The 16,882-nt window shown below is 30.6% G+C and overlaps 1 long non-coding RNA gene across 1 annotated transcript; it reads left to right on the top strand.

Moving 5' to 3' along the window:
• Nucleotides 1–3,250: 3,250 nt before the first annotated feature.
• On the top strand, nucleotides 3,251–8,301 carry LOC127705834 (uncharacterized). Its single transcript, XR_007984059.1, has 3 exons — nucleotides 3,251–3,293; nucleotides 6,445–6,524; nucleotides 7,764–8,301. It is a non-coding gene; the product is annotated as an uncharacterized LOC127705834 (long non-coding RNA).
• Nucleotides 8,302–16,882: the final 8,581 nt, after the last annotated feature.

Genomic DNA, 16,882 nt, shown 5'->3' with positions numbered 1-16,882 from the left:
CCATGTTTGACAAAATATTTCTATATACTTTATTTCTTAGGAAGAAGGAAGAATAAATATCGTTTGAACAAATATTTTTTCTTTTGTTTCTTGTCGATTAAGAATTTTTTAAATTATACTTAAGGAAGTAGGTGGATATGATAAAAACAATTCAGGAAAATCAGAATATTTTCCAAAAATGTATTTTGCGTTGTTCTATATTCAAAATATTTAAATAAAATATAGGTTGTCGAGTTTGGTTTCAAGCTGCAGGGTAGGCATACAATATCATCGTTGGGATTATACACAAAAAGGAGTTTTAGTTAACATTAGGGGAAAAGCAAAATAACTATATAGTAGATTATAAGGGTCAAGGGGTCTTTGCATCGGAAATAAACACAATTATTCTAAAACTAGTTGTTGCCATGATACGGGTTATGATCTTCTTATATATTTTATAATGGTATGATACTAAATCCTTAACGGGAGGGATGGGCATATTTTCATATGATGAAGACATAACATTCCAATCAGTTTAATCCTGGTACCTTTGTAACTATTAATTGAGGTCTTGAGCTGGCATGTCAGTAACTGCTAGTAGTCCTTTGTTAATCTATGTATCATTGTCATTTTGCTTAGTTTCTTTTGTTACCTATTCTGACATTGGACTCGGACTTCTTTTTTACTGAGTTTTACTGTGCGTATAGCTGTGTGTTTGATTTTCTACAATGACTAGAGCTATAGGTGGAGGGTTGAGATCTCACTAAACATGTTTAACCCCGCCGCATTTTGCGCCTGTCCCAAGTCAGGAGCCTCTAGCCATTGTTAGTCTTGTATGATTTTTAATTTTAGTTCATTTATATGTTTTGGAGTTTAGTATGACGTCCATTTTCATTGAACTAGTACACATTGTTTTGTTTAGGGGCCAGCTGAAACCCGCCTCCGGGTGCGAGATTTTCTCCATGTGTTGAAGACCCATTGGTGGCCCTCGGCTGTTTTCTGCTCTTTGATCGGGTTGTTGTCTCTTTGACGCATTCCCCATTTCCATTCTCAATTTTATAAAAAAAAAAAAAACACATATCAAAAGATTGCACCTTTATAGATTTATCAAATAAACAAGCAAAACGTGGTCACTGTACCTGTTCGTGATATATTACAAAATACTCAAAATAACTATCATAATTCTCTTCATCTGAAAGCAAAGTAAACTAAATTAGAAGGTACTTCAAACATTCATTAGCAAAGAAATCAAAACATATCGATTTAACATAAGTATTCAAAATATATGGTAAATAAAGAATGTATAAGATGGGTCATACATGTATAGAATAATAAACTCATTATAGATACCAGGATTGAAATTTTGTATTTGCGCAGACGCGCGTTTCATCTACAAAAGACTCATCAGTGACGCTCGAATCAAAAAAATTTAAAAAAGCCAAATAAAGTACGAAGGTGAAGAGCATTGATAATGTATATTAAAATCGGTGAAAAAGCATTTTTTCATGAAAAGTAGCGATTTCAAATCTCCGTGGTTAAACATTAAATTTAATTCGGAACTTGTGTTATTTTACTTTTTGCTGGAAATATTTACTTGTCAACGATCTGATAACATTATCGGAAATTTGGTTTTCTTTTTGCTCTGAATGTATAAATTTGTAAACGATTGCTGTTACTTGACGTCCACATGGTGATAAACTTTCCCTGTTTATTCTTTCAATTGTTAACTTGAAATATGTAGCATACAATTAATTTCATGAAATGGTCTAAAAATCAGTTTAGATCAGCTTTGATTAGTTTGCATGTAGATATATATCATGTACATAATTTAAGAGGGCGGCATGCTTAACTCGAGTTGTTTATTTTTTCAATTGAACATTTTCGTATTTTTCATGTCAGGGCCTTTTATAGCCGACTATACAGTATGGGGTTTTCTTATTATTGAATGCCGTACGGTTGCCTATAATTGCTTTCATCAAATTCATTTGAGTTTTAATTGATAGTTGTATATTTCGCAATCGTACCAGTTCTCCTAATTGTATTTTTATTTTATATATCCCAGTCTCTCTTAAAGTAAAGAAGCATGCAGCAAAAATAAAAAAATTAAAAAAAATGAAACTGTGATCAAAGTGAACTTATCTCCCATTTAATGCCCCTGAGATAGATCATAAACAATTCAAAATCAATCCATACACACTAAATTGCCAACCTCATTGTAATGGGGATTCAAAATTTTATCGCAACTATTGGTCTCTTTTTCAGCAAATTTCCACAGCCGATATGTTTTTTTCTATACCTGATATATAAGCTCAATGTTATTGTCAACTTATATAAACATATATTGTACTGTAAATACAACAAATTATACTCACCTAGTATAAAGAAACGGATGAAACAGAAAGACATTTGAGAATTAAAATGAAAGAGATAGAAAGTACGGAAGCGTATAAGGGCCATCGTTTTTTTTTTTTTTCAATTTGTCGACTTTAATCTTGGAATTACCAACTTTAATCTTGGAATTTCAATTTTTAATCTTGCAATTATCAACTTTAATCTTGGAATTATCAACTTTAATCTTGGAATTTTCAACTTTAATCTTGGAATTATCAACTTTAATCTTGGAATTATCAACTTTAATCTTGGAATTTCCAACTTTAAATTTGGAATTATCAAATTTAATCTTAGAATTATCAACGTTAATCTTAGAAATGACTGATATTTTACTTCTAGCTCATAGTTTATTGTATTTCTCAATTTATACTTCATCTACTTATAATTCGAGGCTAAATTTTTGGTAAAAGGTAAAAAATATATATGCATTTATCTAAAGTCTTGTATAGCTTCACATAGCCTAATATTCATGAGGGGTGTAACTTCCTAGTAATGGGTATACGTGGATATGCTAAATATATAGGTCATAATTTTGCGAGATTTTAAAGATGACACTGCTTTTTAATTTGTTAATGACATTCTATATTGATATCCATTGTTCATTCATAATTTTATATTGATTTGACGTATGTTCTACATATCTTATATAAATATGTTATTGGAAATCTGATATTAATGGCTAATTGTGGTACTTGAATCAATCAGTGACTTTATATAGTCCCTGAATCTCTGCATTTAAAAATTGAAACAATGTAAAAAAAGTAAAGGTCATTCTTCGTATATATTTATATATAAATTTAGGTACCTAATATTAGTGAATGCTATATAAAAAAGGGTACATTTTTTAATGCAAAAATGGCACACCCCTACCAAAACATTTTGAAGTTTGAGAGCAGAAGGATCTTATCTAAGTATTTCTAATGGTGAGTTTTGGAAATATTTCCATCGCTTTTAAATAAATTTATAGAAAGAATCATAATTTATTCTTAAATATCAAGGATTTTTCCGGTCAGTAGACAGTACAGGGTCAATGTTCAATAAGTTTGTTGTACAGGTAAACATTGATCATTTATCACATTTTTAAAAACACACACATGAAACTTAAAATTTCGCAGTTGTTTACATTTCATATAGGTTATTCTACGTAATATACAGTGTATAATGATACTGAAAAAAAAACCATATACACATGATACAATATAAACATGGTTATTATATATTTTTATAAACATCATTCAAAAATCTATTGTATTTTTATCAAGAAGTTTCATACTTTCAAAGTATTGTTTAAATTCTAACTTAAAAATTCTATAGACATCAACATTATGTTGTTTATACTCTGATGCATATGTAGATTTATGAATAGAGAACATTAATACAGTGAGAAACAGATTTATGTCATAGTATGTTTTATCATATATTTTGTAGCCAATTATTAGATTTTTATAGGTGATTATCTGTGTCCCCATTCTTATTTTATTAAGGAGTACTTTGACCTTTTTCCAAAAAGTTTGAAAGTATTTGCAAGTAATGAAAAAGTGTTCATAGTTTTATAATTGATTGCAAATATGGCACTGGTCATCGTTTTTCAGTTTCCAGATATACAATAGCTGTTTACAAGGAAGGATATAGTGAAGTAACTTCCACCTGAATACTTTTAATTTATTAACTTGTAAGCTATAAAATATAAAGTTAAGCATTTTATATAGATTACTTGACGAATCTAATTTAAAATGTGTTTTCCATTTTAGAAAGCCAATTGGTGTTTCTTCCTCTATATTACATGAATTAATGCTTTTATATATTTCTTTTGATGGAAGGTTTTCAATGCAGATCAGTTTTGTACTATTTTGCGTTTTTATGTATATCTTTTTATTTGTTTCAACTTGAGTGTAGCACGATTTATCTGATTTCATTTCCGTTTGCCACTTTTTTGGTATTGCATGTTTTATTTTAGATAGTTCTGATATCCAATTAGATTTAATGGTCAATTTATCTAATATTATCTTTGTGAAATTTTTCCTGCTTTGTCGATTATATCATTAATAAATAGTATCCCGTTTGTTATCCAATGTGAAAATATTAAGCATTTGTTTTGAAGTTTTATATGTTTATTGCCCAAAATGTATTGTTGTCTTATATTAACAAAAGTTGTACTATTATTTTTGTTTGAGATATTTTTTTAATTTAAACCAACTTTTAACTATTTCTAAGTAGAAAAGAGGGAGTGATTTACTAAGGTTTGGGATTGCTTTTATGCTACCTGGATTCATGTTGAATAAAGAAAAGTTTTCTCCAAATGTATTTAAAAAGAAAAGGGGAATAACTTTCCAGTTTGCAAAGTGTTTTGATGTTAATCGTTTGACCCAGGATAATTGTATAGCTGATAGGAAATTGTTAATATTAATCATTTTAAGGCCTCCTTCCAAATAATCTTTACATAAAGTTATCCATTTAACTTTTTCTTTTTTTATTACCCCAAATGAAGTTGTAAATCAGTTTTTTAAATTCATTCAAAAATTCTTTGGATATAATTGTAACTGATGCCAAGAAAGTTAAATTTGGTAGGATAAGAGATTTAATTACTGTTATTCTACCTATCATTGTGAAATTTCTTCTGTTCCAGTTATTGATTGCATCTTGAGATTTTTTTTAAATTCTTTCTGTATTTAATCTGTCACATTCATCTTTGTTAAGTCCAAAATATACCCCTAGGCTTTTAATAGGTTCTTTATTCCAGTTTATATTTTCATATTTATCTTTAGAACTTTTTAGTTTGCCTAGCCATATGCCTTCTGTTTTCGATCGGTTAAGTTTAAGACCTGAGAGTGTTCCAAATATTTCAATCAAGTTTAAAGCATAGCTTATTTCCTGCTTGCATTTTAAAAAAAGAGTAGTGTCATCTGCTAATTGTGAGATTTTCAAACTATGTGTTTTAGAGTCTAATTTGATTTGAAATCCCTTAATACCAGTATCTTGCCTTATTCTGCATGCAAGAATTTCTACTGCTGTAGTGAAAATTAGAGAACTGCATGGACATCCTTGTCGTATCCCACGAGATACATTATAAGTTTCTGAAATCCAACCGTTATTTAGCATACAGCCTTTAATATTCTTATATAATGTTTTTACCCATTTAATGAATGAGTTTGGGAGACCAAATTTTATAAGGGCTTCATACATAAAGCTCCATTCTAATGAATCAAAAGCTTTTGAAAAATCAATAAAAAGTAAGGCACCATCAATATGAAAGGTTTCAGCATAATCTATAATGTCTTGGATTTGGCGTATATTAAAACCAATATATCTACTTTTGATATAACCATTTTGATCGCTGTGAATTATTTTCAACAGTATTGGTTTTAAACGTTGGGCTATTGCATATGCAATGAGTTTTGTATCTACATTTAATAGCGTAATTCGTCTATAGTTATCTAGTGACAAAGGGTCTTTTTTTTGTAAATTAAGGATATTATACCTATCTTTTGTATGGTTGTTAGTTCTCCTTCTTCATAGCATTTATTAAAAACTTCAACTGTAAATTCTTTTAAATTACTCCAAAAAGTGCGATAAAATTCTACACTTAGCCCATCTATTCCTGGCGATTTATTTAATTTCATTTTAAATATTGCCTTAGTGCATTCTTCTACTGTTAAGGGGCCTCCCAAGGAATCACTTTCTACTTCAGATAGTTTGTGATTAATTTTGGTCTCATTTATATAATTTTTAATATCTTTTAAATTCGGAGAAGTGCTTTAATATAAATTTTCATAGTATGATTTTTCTATATTTAAAATTTCTGCGTGTTCTGTAACTATTTTCCCTTGTTTATCTTTTAGCGCTGTAATGCTCTTTTTTGTTTGTCTTGATTTTTCAAGACCCAGGAAGAATTTAGTATTTTTCTCTCCTTCTTCTAACCATTGTACTCGAGATCTTATTTATGCACCTTTAACTTTATTTGAATAGAGGTGTTCAAGTTCATTTTCAATGGTTTTAATTTCTTTTTTCATGGGCTTGCATTTGTTTTTTCATTTAATTTTATTTCTAATTTTTTTATATCATTTTTATTTTCAGATGATCTTTGTTTGCAGTAAGTAAGAGTTGCGGTTCTTACCTCTGATTTAAACATATCCCACAGTGTTTTTAAATTTTTGGTGAGTATTTGTTTCTTATAATTTTCGATTAATTTATTTATGAGGTCAATATAATTTTGCTCTTTAAGTATACTATTGTTTATTTTGAAAAATCCCCTGCCTCTTTCTTCTGAATTTTGTCTAACTTGTAAAGAAATGGCTTGGTGATCAGTATAAGAGATCATTGCTGGTCGAATATCTGCTTTCATAACATGCGGTCTTATATCAGGACTTATCAAAAAGAAGTCAATTCTACTGGCTATTTTTATATAATTTTTTCTTTTTCATGTGAATTGATCTGTATTTGTATTAAGTTTTCTCCATATATCTGTTAAATTATTTTTCTGTATTAATTTTTTTAAACTATTCACTGGTTTGTAGTTTCTTGGGATGTTATTAGTTTTTTTATCATTAATTGAGAGAGTTTCGTTCATATCACCTCCTAGTATAAGAATACCCAATCGATTGTTTTCAATTATATTTTGAACTTTTTTGAAAAATTTATTTCTGTTTTTGTGTTGATTTGGAGCATATACATTTATTAAAGTAAAAATATTGTCATTTATTTCTATGTTTATCAAAATTATTCTGCCTTCAGTATCTTTTATCTCGTTTATTGTTTTACATTTTAAATTATTTTTTACATATATTGAGACCCCTCTTGATTGTGTGTTACCATGACTATGAAACATTTTACCATCAAACTCATTATTTATTGTTTGTTCATATTTTTCTATAAAATGTGACTCTTGAATGAAAAGAATATTACATTTTTGATTTTTTGTCCATAGTTGTAATCCTTCTCTTTTTCCTTTTTGGCCTAAACCTTGACAGTTTAGTGATATTATATGAAGATTTTCAATCATTGTTAAATTTAAAGTTTAAATGTGTTGTTGACATAAGTGCAAAAAGAAGATATATTTGTTTCACCTCATATTCACTACATAGTTTCATTAGTTGTTTGATTTTATGGTTACTATAAAAACATTGGTACATGATTATTTGAGAAAGAAGTACATATAGTAAACAAAATATAAACACAAACTTGACAATGTACATAAACATAAATAAAATATAACGACACAAACATACATAAGCATGCATACATGTAGTTAAGCACATAATGTTATTGATTTGTTCATATATATTAGATTTTGCAGTTGCTTTTTTTACATTTTTTGAGACTATATATATATATTGAGAAAACAGATATATTTTATTTATATCATGTATAATAATTTCATGGTTATTTATTTTTAGGTCTGATATTTTGACAGTAGGCTGTAATTGTTGGACTATATACATGGTGTAGGAATTTACAGTAAATTTAGAAACAATCGAAATGTTTATAGTTTGCAGAAACGGTACTTGTATATTTCTATGGAGGAACATTTTGGCAAATAATATGTGGCTTGCAGAGGATAGAAGGATGGTTTTTACCATATGGATTAAATAGGACTTTTGAAGTATTCCTAATATGTGGATTAAATAAGATATCCAAATGCCTTTTACGTTAAATGAAAAAGGGCAGTGTAATAATTCTAATATATGTGGATTGAGATTGATGGATAATTTGTTATAAAGCAAGCATATATTCAGAAAAATTTATTTTGGATATATGTGGATTAATGAATTGGTATTCATCAAGGATATATTCTTTTTATCTTTATTTCTACTTCGAGCGGCCAGTGTGTTTTTTTAAACAGTTTAACTTAAAGTATATGTATAATTATTATGTTTATTGTATTATGATTCTTTATATGAGTAATATGCATCATAATAAATTTTATTACCAATACAGCTTTCCATATATATTTTTTTAAACCTGAGAATGTTAATTTTGTGATTGTTTTATCACAACTTGACTTGTTCCTACATGTATCTGTTATTTGTTGAAAAGCATATTCAGAACAGAGACATTTATATAGTGATTTTACGATATTCAACAATGGGGTCATTTGAAAATCATCTTTTTTTAAAATATACAGTTTTATACACAATTTATTACATGTATATACATTTTCATTCATATTTATTGTAATACTATTTTCAAGGTGTATATAATCTGAAATTATATCACACTCTGACTTTTTGTATTTGTTTCCTGGCTACAAAAAGATATATCCAAACAAATGAAAAATATAATACTGTATTTCCAATGATTCATAGTTGTATTTTATTTTTGGACGCTTATGTGTTTTCGGATCGTTATGTGTTATCAGATGTCTTTGGTTTTGTTGAGCCAATCCCACGGTCATGCAGTGTATCAGTTGGTGTGGTGGCAGATCTTTTTGCTGATTTCTGCTGAGGGGTTGTTCCAAGATATTTATCGAGTGGACCGTGAGTCGTCCCTGTGATTTGGATGCTTTTTTCTTTTTTCTTTTTTTTTCAATTTTTGTTCAGGAGATTGTTGTGCAGGTATGTCTGACTTCAATTCAGATGAGTTTTGTTCCTGTTCATGTATGTTGTTTGTAACTTTCGGAAGTTCAGTTTTTTACTGGTTTCTTCAGTATGTGGTGTATCTAACAGATTTTCGGTTAATTGTGATAAAACAATCTCCTCACCTTTCTCAGATTCATCTTCACTTGTTTCATCTGACTCTTCAGACGATACTTCTGAGTCAACTTGACTGTTCTCATTAAACTCAGCTGTGCAGTCCTTAAAAATGTGCCCATTTGCACCACATGTCTTGCATTTAGAGTCATTGTTACAGTCTGTTTTTTTATGACCTTTTTGCAGGCATTTGGTACATTTAATTTCTGTGTTGTTCTGATTTATTTGGCCCTTGTAGAAAATGAGTCCACGATATTTGACAATTTTGACGTTTCTTGGAATTGTGTGGAGAAAGGGTTCACAATAAAAGATTCTGTCACCTGTTTGACAGTTTGTCACGAGCACATCAATTCTTAATCTCTCTCTGTGGTAGTTGAGTACTTCGAGGTGGCAATTTTGTAGGTACCTTACCAATTGCCCATCATCAGCGGATAGTGGAATATTTTTTATTCTAATTTTCACTGTGGTTGGGCTTTCTTTTTCAACGTATTTTGGATGTCTTGGGTATACCTCAATGCGCTTTTTCCCAACTGTTATCGAATTAACCACAAGACTTTCTTGGTCTTCCTCACTGTCTGGGTATATACGCCATACTCCTCCAAAGACTCTCTGAAGACCATTTAGGTGGTTAGCTGGTATGGTAAGATCAATACATTTGAATAATTCGGTATGTGTAAGATAATTGTAAGATAATTGTTTGTATCAGGTTTTGAGCTACCGAAAATGTCTGATTCTAAAATGAATACAGGCTCGACGTTGAATATTTCACCATCAGGGTCTGCATTATCTTTATTAATGTTGCTGTGTTTAAGTGCCAAGACATAGGAGCCCGCCATTTTGTCACTGGCCGGATTTTCACTATTTTGACCACTCATGGTTGCAAAGTAGAAAACTGTTGTGTTTTGATCTATAACTGATGTTAATTGTTGTTTTGTTTATTGCTTAAATAGATAGAGTGACTCTCTCATCTGTGCATTGATATTAATTGTTGTGTTATTTCCCGGAGCTTGGAAAACCGTGGTCAGCCATTCAAACCGGAAATCATAATATTTATATTAATAATTTATGTTCTCAGTTCAGAGATTCACTAGGTTAAAAAAAGTCGGAAAAATCAATGTCGGACTAATCAGGGTCGGAAGATTGAAGTGAAAATTTCCAAATTTAATGTTGATAATTCCAAGATTAATGTTGATAATTCCAAGATAAAAGTTGATAATTCCAAAATTAAAGTTGGAAATTCCAAGATAAAAGTTGATAATTCCAAGACAATTGCAAGATTAAAGTTAATAATTCACCCAATTTTGTCAATTAAACAGAACTATAAACAACTGTCATACAAGTGGGATGTTTAGCTAGCTATAAAACCAGGTTTAACACACCATTTTCTTTGGAAAATGCATGTACCAAGTCAGGAATATAACAGTTGTTTTTCACTCGTTCCGTTGATTGAAAACGTTTTTTGAATATATCTTGGAGTTGTAGTGCCTGTTGTTTGGTAGTATCTGTGTTGATCTACCGTTTAGGTTTCTATGTAGTGTTCTTATGAATGTTCTTTGATAGGATCTGTATTAATCTATTAGTTTTTCTATGTAGTGTTGTTATGACTGTTGTTTGGTAGGATCTGTATCAATGATCTATCGTGTAATTGGTATGTAGTGTTGTATGACCGTTGTTTTGTAGCATCTGTATCGATCAATGGTTACGTTTTCTATGAAGTGTTGTTATGACTGTTGTTTTGTAGGATCTGTATTAATCTATTTATCAAAATAAGATGTGGTATGATTGCCAATCAGACAACTCTCCACAAGAGACCAAATGACACAGAAATTAACAGCTATAGGTCACCGTACGGACTTCAACAATGAGTAAAACCTATGGTTCAGTTTTCTATGAAGTGTTGTTATCTCTGTTGTTTTGTAGGATCTGTACTAATCTATAGTTTAGTTTGATATGTAGTGTTGTATTGACTGCTGTTTGGTAGGATCTGTATTAATCTATAGTCAAGTTTTCTATGTAGTGTTGTTTTGACTGTTGTTTGGTAGTATCTGTGTCGATCTACCATTTAGTGTTCTATGTAGTGTTGCATTGACTGTTTTTTTGGTAGTATCTGTGTTTATCTACCGTTTAGTTATATGTTGTGTTTTATTGACTGTTGTTTGGTATGATTTGTATTGATCAATCGTTTAGTGTTTCTATGCTGTGTTGTTATGACTGTTGTATTTTATCTATAGTTTCTTTTCCTATTTAGTGTTGTAATGACAGTTGTTTGGTAGGATCTGTATTGACCTATCTGTTAGTTGTCTATGTAGTATAGAAATGACTGTTATTTCTATTTCATCTTTATAATTCAATCATTTTTGATGGCTGTCTTTTTGCGACATATGATACCATAGAATTATTGAATTTGTTTGCAAATGGAAAGAACGTTAAGGTATAACAATGTGTACATAGGAGAATTGAATAAAATAGTTATGAACTAGAAAAGAGATTCATCATAAAAAAATATGTAAAATATTTTTAAAATGTGTAAATAAAATCTTAAAGAACATAGTTATCTTTACTTTCTCCAAGAGGGTAATAGACCATTATATTAAATCATAATTTAAATTATCTACCGCGGAAAATAATTTCCCAGCACTTTACAAAACGTTAACACTTCAATAACCAATGAGCATAAACTAGTTATTGTAAAACATTACAATTCTTCATTATGACATCAAAGAAATATACGACAATAATATTTTGAAGTCGTCTGGAACGTGACTTTCCATCGGGTTGCTAAATATTAATGCCACCCAATTTGTAAAGTCCATTCCAATCTAGAGAATTTCTGCACGAATTAGTGATAGGTAATTTATTAATTTATTATTTATTCGTAATGTCCAGTGGCAAATAGTTCGCTCATATATCAGGATTAGATGCATTTTGTTTGCTCATTATTTGATAAATAATTGTGGTTTACATCATCAATCAGAAATGCATCGACAACATAAACGTAGTTAAAGTTTCAAATAATTCTATTGTTTAAATAGTGTAATACCGTCTTCCCGTTTTATTTATGTTTTGTTTTTTCTTCTTCTATTTTTCTACTTAAAGTTAATACTTTTATTTATGATCATTAATCGTAATTATAATTTCCATAGAAAAATAAAGACAAATTTACACTGATCTTACTTTTTGATTTGTTTGGTGAAATTGTGAATTAACATTGCGACAGGTTCTGTGATTTTGGTAGCAAATCAATCAATTTTTGGTAGGTCCTGTAAGTGTTTTACATCATATTCAATGGAAGGGAAATCAAAAGAACTAAAAGATTGGTAATTGTATGTGCTTTATCTGAGAATCCGTTACACAGTTGTCCTTAATTAGGGGGGGGGGGGGGGGGGCGGGGGGGGGGGACATGTTTAACCCAGCTACCATCTAAATGTGCATTTCCTTAGTCCTGAAATTCAGTGGTTAAGGGAGGTTGCTGTCTGCCATATTTGTTTGTCGTTTATTGTTTTAAAGCATGGTTTTTCACTTTTTGTATTGTTTCACATTACATTTTGATAAATTACTTTTCATTATGTGTGATCATTGTTGAAGGCTTTATGGTGGCCTATAGTTTCTAACTAACTTTTTACATTATTTGGTCTTTGGTGGATAGTTGTCAAATTGGCAAGCATACCACATCCTCTTGTATTGATATATAAGTACAGAATTACTACTTTAAGATGTTGTTAAGGAATGTTCATATGCTAACGAAATGCAAATTTAGAGAGAAAAGGGAAAGTAAAGGTATATTGTACGCTGTCTTTTCAATCGGTCTTCCTTATCTACTAAATTGTTTAATTTGTATTCCGATCTGGTAACAAAACTGACAGAATGACTAGCGAAAAAAAGACGCGGTAAACATATATCTAGAACTGTGTCCTACGAAAGATAACTCTGTTTCTATACACATGCTACAGATTGTAAGTGTAAACTCAGTCTTTGTTAATTTTAATCTTGAACGGAAAACGTTTCTACAATCCCAATATTTAAATAAATACACGTAAATCTCGGACAACTTTCTTAACTTTGAAAATGATATATCAAGATATTCGGACTGTAAGTTATTTCGCAGACTTGAAAGGGATATGTCAAAGACAAAGCAAAAAGACCATACAGTTCGTAAAGATATCTATTCTAGTTTCAATTCATAAATAATTACTAACAATTATTAACAATTATTATTAAGACACAATGTCATTTACATGTTCAGTGAAACATTAATTCTGAGTCAAAAGCCTGCTTTGGCATATATATATTAACAGTTCACTTCATAATGAACATAAATAGACAATTTACCAAAAATCGAATGGAAATTATGATCTTGCTTGTAATTACCATGAGCAACATGTCAAGTAGCACTAGTGGAGCAGGATCTGCTTACCCTTCCGGAGCACCAAAGTCATTGCCATGTTGTATGTAGGGTTCGTGTTACTTAGTCTTTAGTTTTCTATGAAGAGTGGTGTGGATTTGTTTGTTTTTTCGTTGTCTTTTGATTTTGGTCAGTTTCTCTTCGGCCTTTTTTTGACCGATGTGTATTGAATGTCCTTAAAAGGTATCTTCCGTCTCTTTTTTTAACCAAAACTTTAACTTAATACTTAATACGGGACGAATGGAAGCACGGACGACCAGAACACATAATGACCCTCTTCTATTGTGGGCGGGACATAAATCATAAATACACAATGTTTGGGATTTTTTTTCGAGGCGTGTTATATCTAAAATATCGTATAAAAGGTCATTTTAAGATAGTCTTGTAGCAAAATTTTAAATCGACCGATCTTTTTGAGTTATATGCTGGCACTTTTCGTGAAATATTTACCTGCAAAAACAGTTGTCGCAATTGAGTCAAAAGATTGCCGTTGTATTGATGCACTATTGTCACGTGATCGATTTACGATATTTTAAAACAAAAAGATGGATAAAAAATCCAATAAAACGTTAATTTTTGTTTTCTATGTTAAGAATTATTTACGATAAGGTTTGTGGAAAAAATGAGAACGATGTCGCGATATTTAATGATTAAATAATAGAATCTCCGAACTTTATTTGGAAATACTTAGTAGTTTAATCGACAGAGTTTTCGATAGTCCATTCAAGCTGACGATTTGATTGGATGATGTAATTTCACTGGGCATGACTTTTCAGATTTAACATGCCGCGACAGACAAATCTAACGGAACAAAGGGATTTCCTTAAGGATGATCCGATTTTATTTAAATCATTATCATTTATTTCAACTAGGTAGCCGTAACCTTGAAATAGTGAAATACTTCTTCTGGTTAACAACAGTGTGTAGCTTAATATGCTTTTTAATGGGCTCTCTAATTACAACAACTTCAACAAATGCTGCAAAAACAAACTGGTTAGTCCCAGATTTATAGATAAAAAATTCGATGTATTTTGGCGGACCAAATGAGAAGAACGATGGAGTAACGTTCTTGAATCGACGCATGCTTTCCACAAATGAAACGTATAAAATTATCTGGCACAATTCACCGTCATATTTTCTGAAAAAGGCACATATAAGTTTGCGAGGCTGTAGATTCAACAATTGCCAATTAAAAACTGATTAAGGACAGATGCCGGTAGCAGTTGTCGTCATATTTAGACATAATTATCTACCAAAAATACCACCCATTAAACATGTTAAACAAACTGATCAGATATGGCTTTTATATGGACAGGAAACTCCATTTTATATGAGAAAGAGTTACCTAAGGAAGGCATGGTTAGGACAATTTAATTAGTCAATTACATACGGCGATGCGTCGGACATTTCAATGCCATATGCTAGCATTGCCATAACGGTCAACTAACTCGCGATGGCGTCCGTAAAACTTACGAAGGGATGATTTCAACTTCACCATTTGGAACTCTTGGTTTAATAGCTTCCTTGTGAGCAGCAATCCTCTATCAAGAAAATCATGATAGGAAATACAAGCCCGGGAATATCGTATCAATTTGGAGATATATACTCCGTATGCAGGCGCTGCTGGAATGTTGCTACATAGAAATGGAAAGTTCACAATTGGGAAGCCGAAATCATCTCTTTTGTCATAAATTTTTTTTTCAACCGACTCTTATTGTCAATTTCTAGATGTAAGTCAAGATATGAGGCAGACTTAACTATATCTGTAGTATCCTTTATCTCTAGTTCGATGGGATAGATTCGTTCAACATAGTCACCAAATTTTGTATTATTTAGTGAGAGAACATCATCTATATAGCGTAACGTAAAGTTAAAGGATATTGCTAACTTCTTATCTTTCTTCCTAAGAGGTTCCTGTATGAAGTCAGCCTCATAATAATAAAGAAACAAGTCGGCAAGAAGAGGGGCACTGAATGCATTGATAAAATTAGTACAGAATATAAATTCTACCTTTCATTTGAGAACTCTTTATGCAAGGATTATGTTTCAGAAAAAGTGTTTACACTTTATTATAATAAGAACAGTATCATTCCAGTTATACGAGGTGCTCCGAATATTGATGAATACGTCCCACGGAAAACGTATATTAATGCGTTTGACTTTGATAATCCTAAGTTCTTGCTAATTATTGATTAAGCCTTGGTTCCAATGAACAAAAATACTCGTCATATTTGGAGGAGAAGGATAAATTCAGACCGTATTATGCTAGTTACAACAGAGCCATGTGCTCTCTATCTGAAAATTGAATAAGTACAACACATCAAAAGTACATGAAAATTCATCATGGTTTACAATACGAAATAATTGTCTGGTACCCCAGAATAGATCACAAATTGTAACAGAAGACAGGGCTCCAGATTACTGGTACTGGGATTAACCACATAAAACAGATACACAACAAAAGCTGAAGTAACTCAGCATTAATGATGGTATTACTCTTTACTGTTGGAATATATATTAAACATGGCACTGCTTATGTTTTACATGAACGCATATACTTAAGTTTAAGGAACTAATATAGTAATTAGAGATGCTATGGAATGTTTACAATACGGTTCATTTTATTTTTAGAATTAAATAACTCAAAGCTTATTTTGTGCTACGGAAATAGGCACTTGAGGACGATCTTTTAATATACTCATATAGTTTGTGTCGTTATTGAACAAAATTAAGACGCACTCATATCACTTATTTAATATGAAAAGAAATAAGTGATTTCAGTGCAAATACTTTGTTTCAAGTGAGTTTTCAAGTTTAGAATAAACTATTTGAGACGTTTACAGAATTATGTATAAGACATAGTAATCGCTACAACCACGGGTCGTTGATGGACAACATGAAACTGAAATGATTGAAATAATTTACACACAGTGACACAATCATATCATGGGCCCTTACTCTAGAAACTCTCAGAGTCAATAGTATCAAATTTCAAATTAATGTGCACTTATATTATTGTCTAATTGTAAAATCATATAGAATATAATTGAATAAATAAATGTGTAATTGTAATATTCATATACTAGTAGCTAAAAAGAAAAATCACAAAAATACTGAACTTCGAGGAAAATTCAAAACGGAAAATCCCCAATCAAATGTCAAATCAAAAGCTCAAACACATCAAACGAATGGTTAACAACTGTCATATTCCTGACTTGGTATAGGCACTTTCTTATGTAGAAAATGGTGGATTAAACCTGGTTTTATAGCTAGCTAAACTTCTCACTTGTATGATAGTCGTATAAAATTCTATTATATTCACAACAATGTGTGAACAAAACAAAAAGACATGATAGGTAAAAATGTCAAAAATAGGGGTACAGCAGTCATCATTGTGTTATAATCTTAATCACTATAAAAACAA

This window comes from Mytilus californianus, unplaced genomic scaffold (genome assembly GCF_021869535.1).
Source record: "Mytilus californianus isolate M0D057914Y unplaced genomic scaffold, xbMytCali1.0.p SCAF_6, whole genome shotgun sequence".
In the NCBI taxonomy this organism is placed as follows: Eukaryota; Metazoa; Mollusca; class Bivalvia; order Mytilida; family Mytilidae; genus Mytilus; species Mytilus californianus.
The sequence above is the reverse complement of the archived record's forward strand: the minus strand, read 5'-3'. Positions and strand labels throughout refer to the sequence as shown.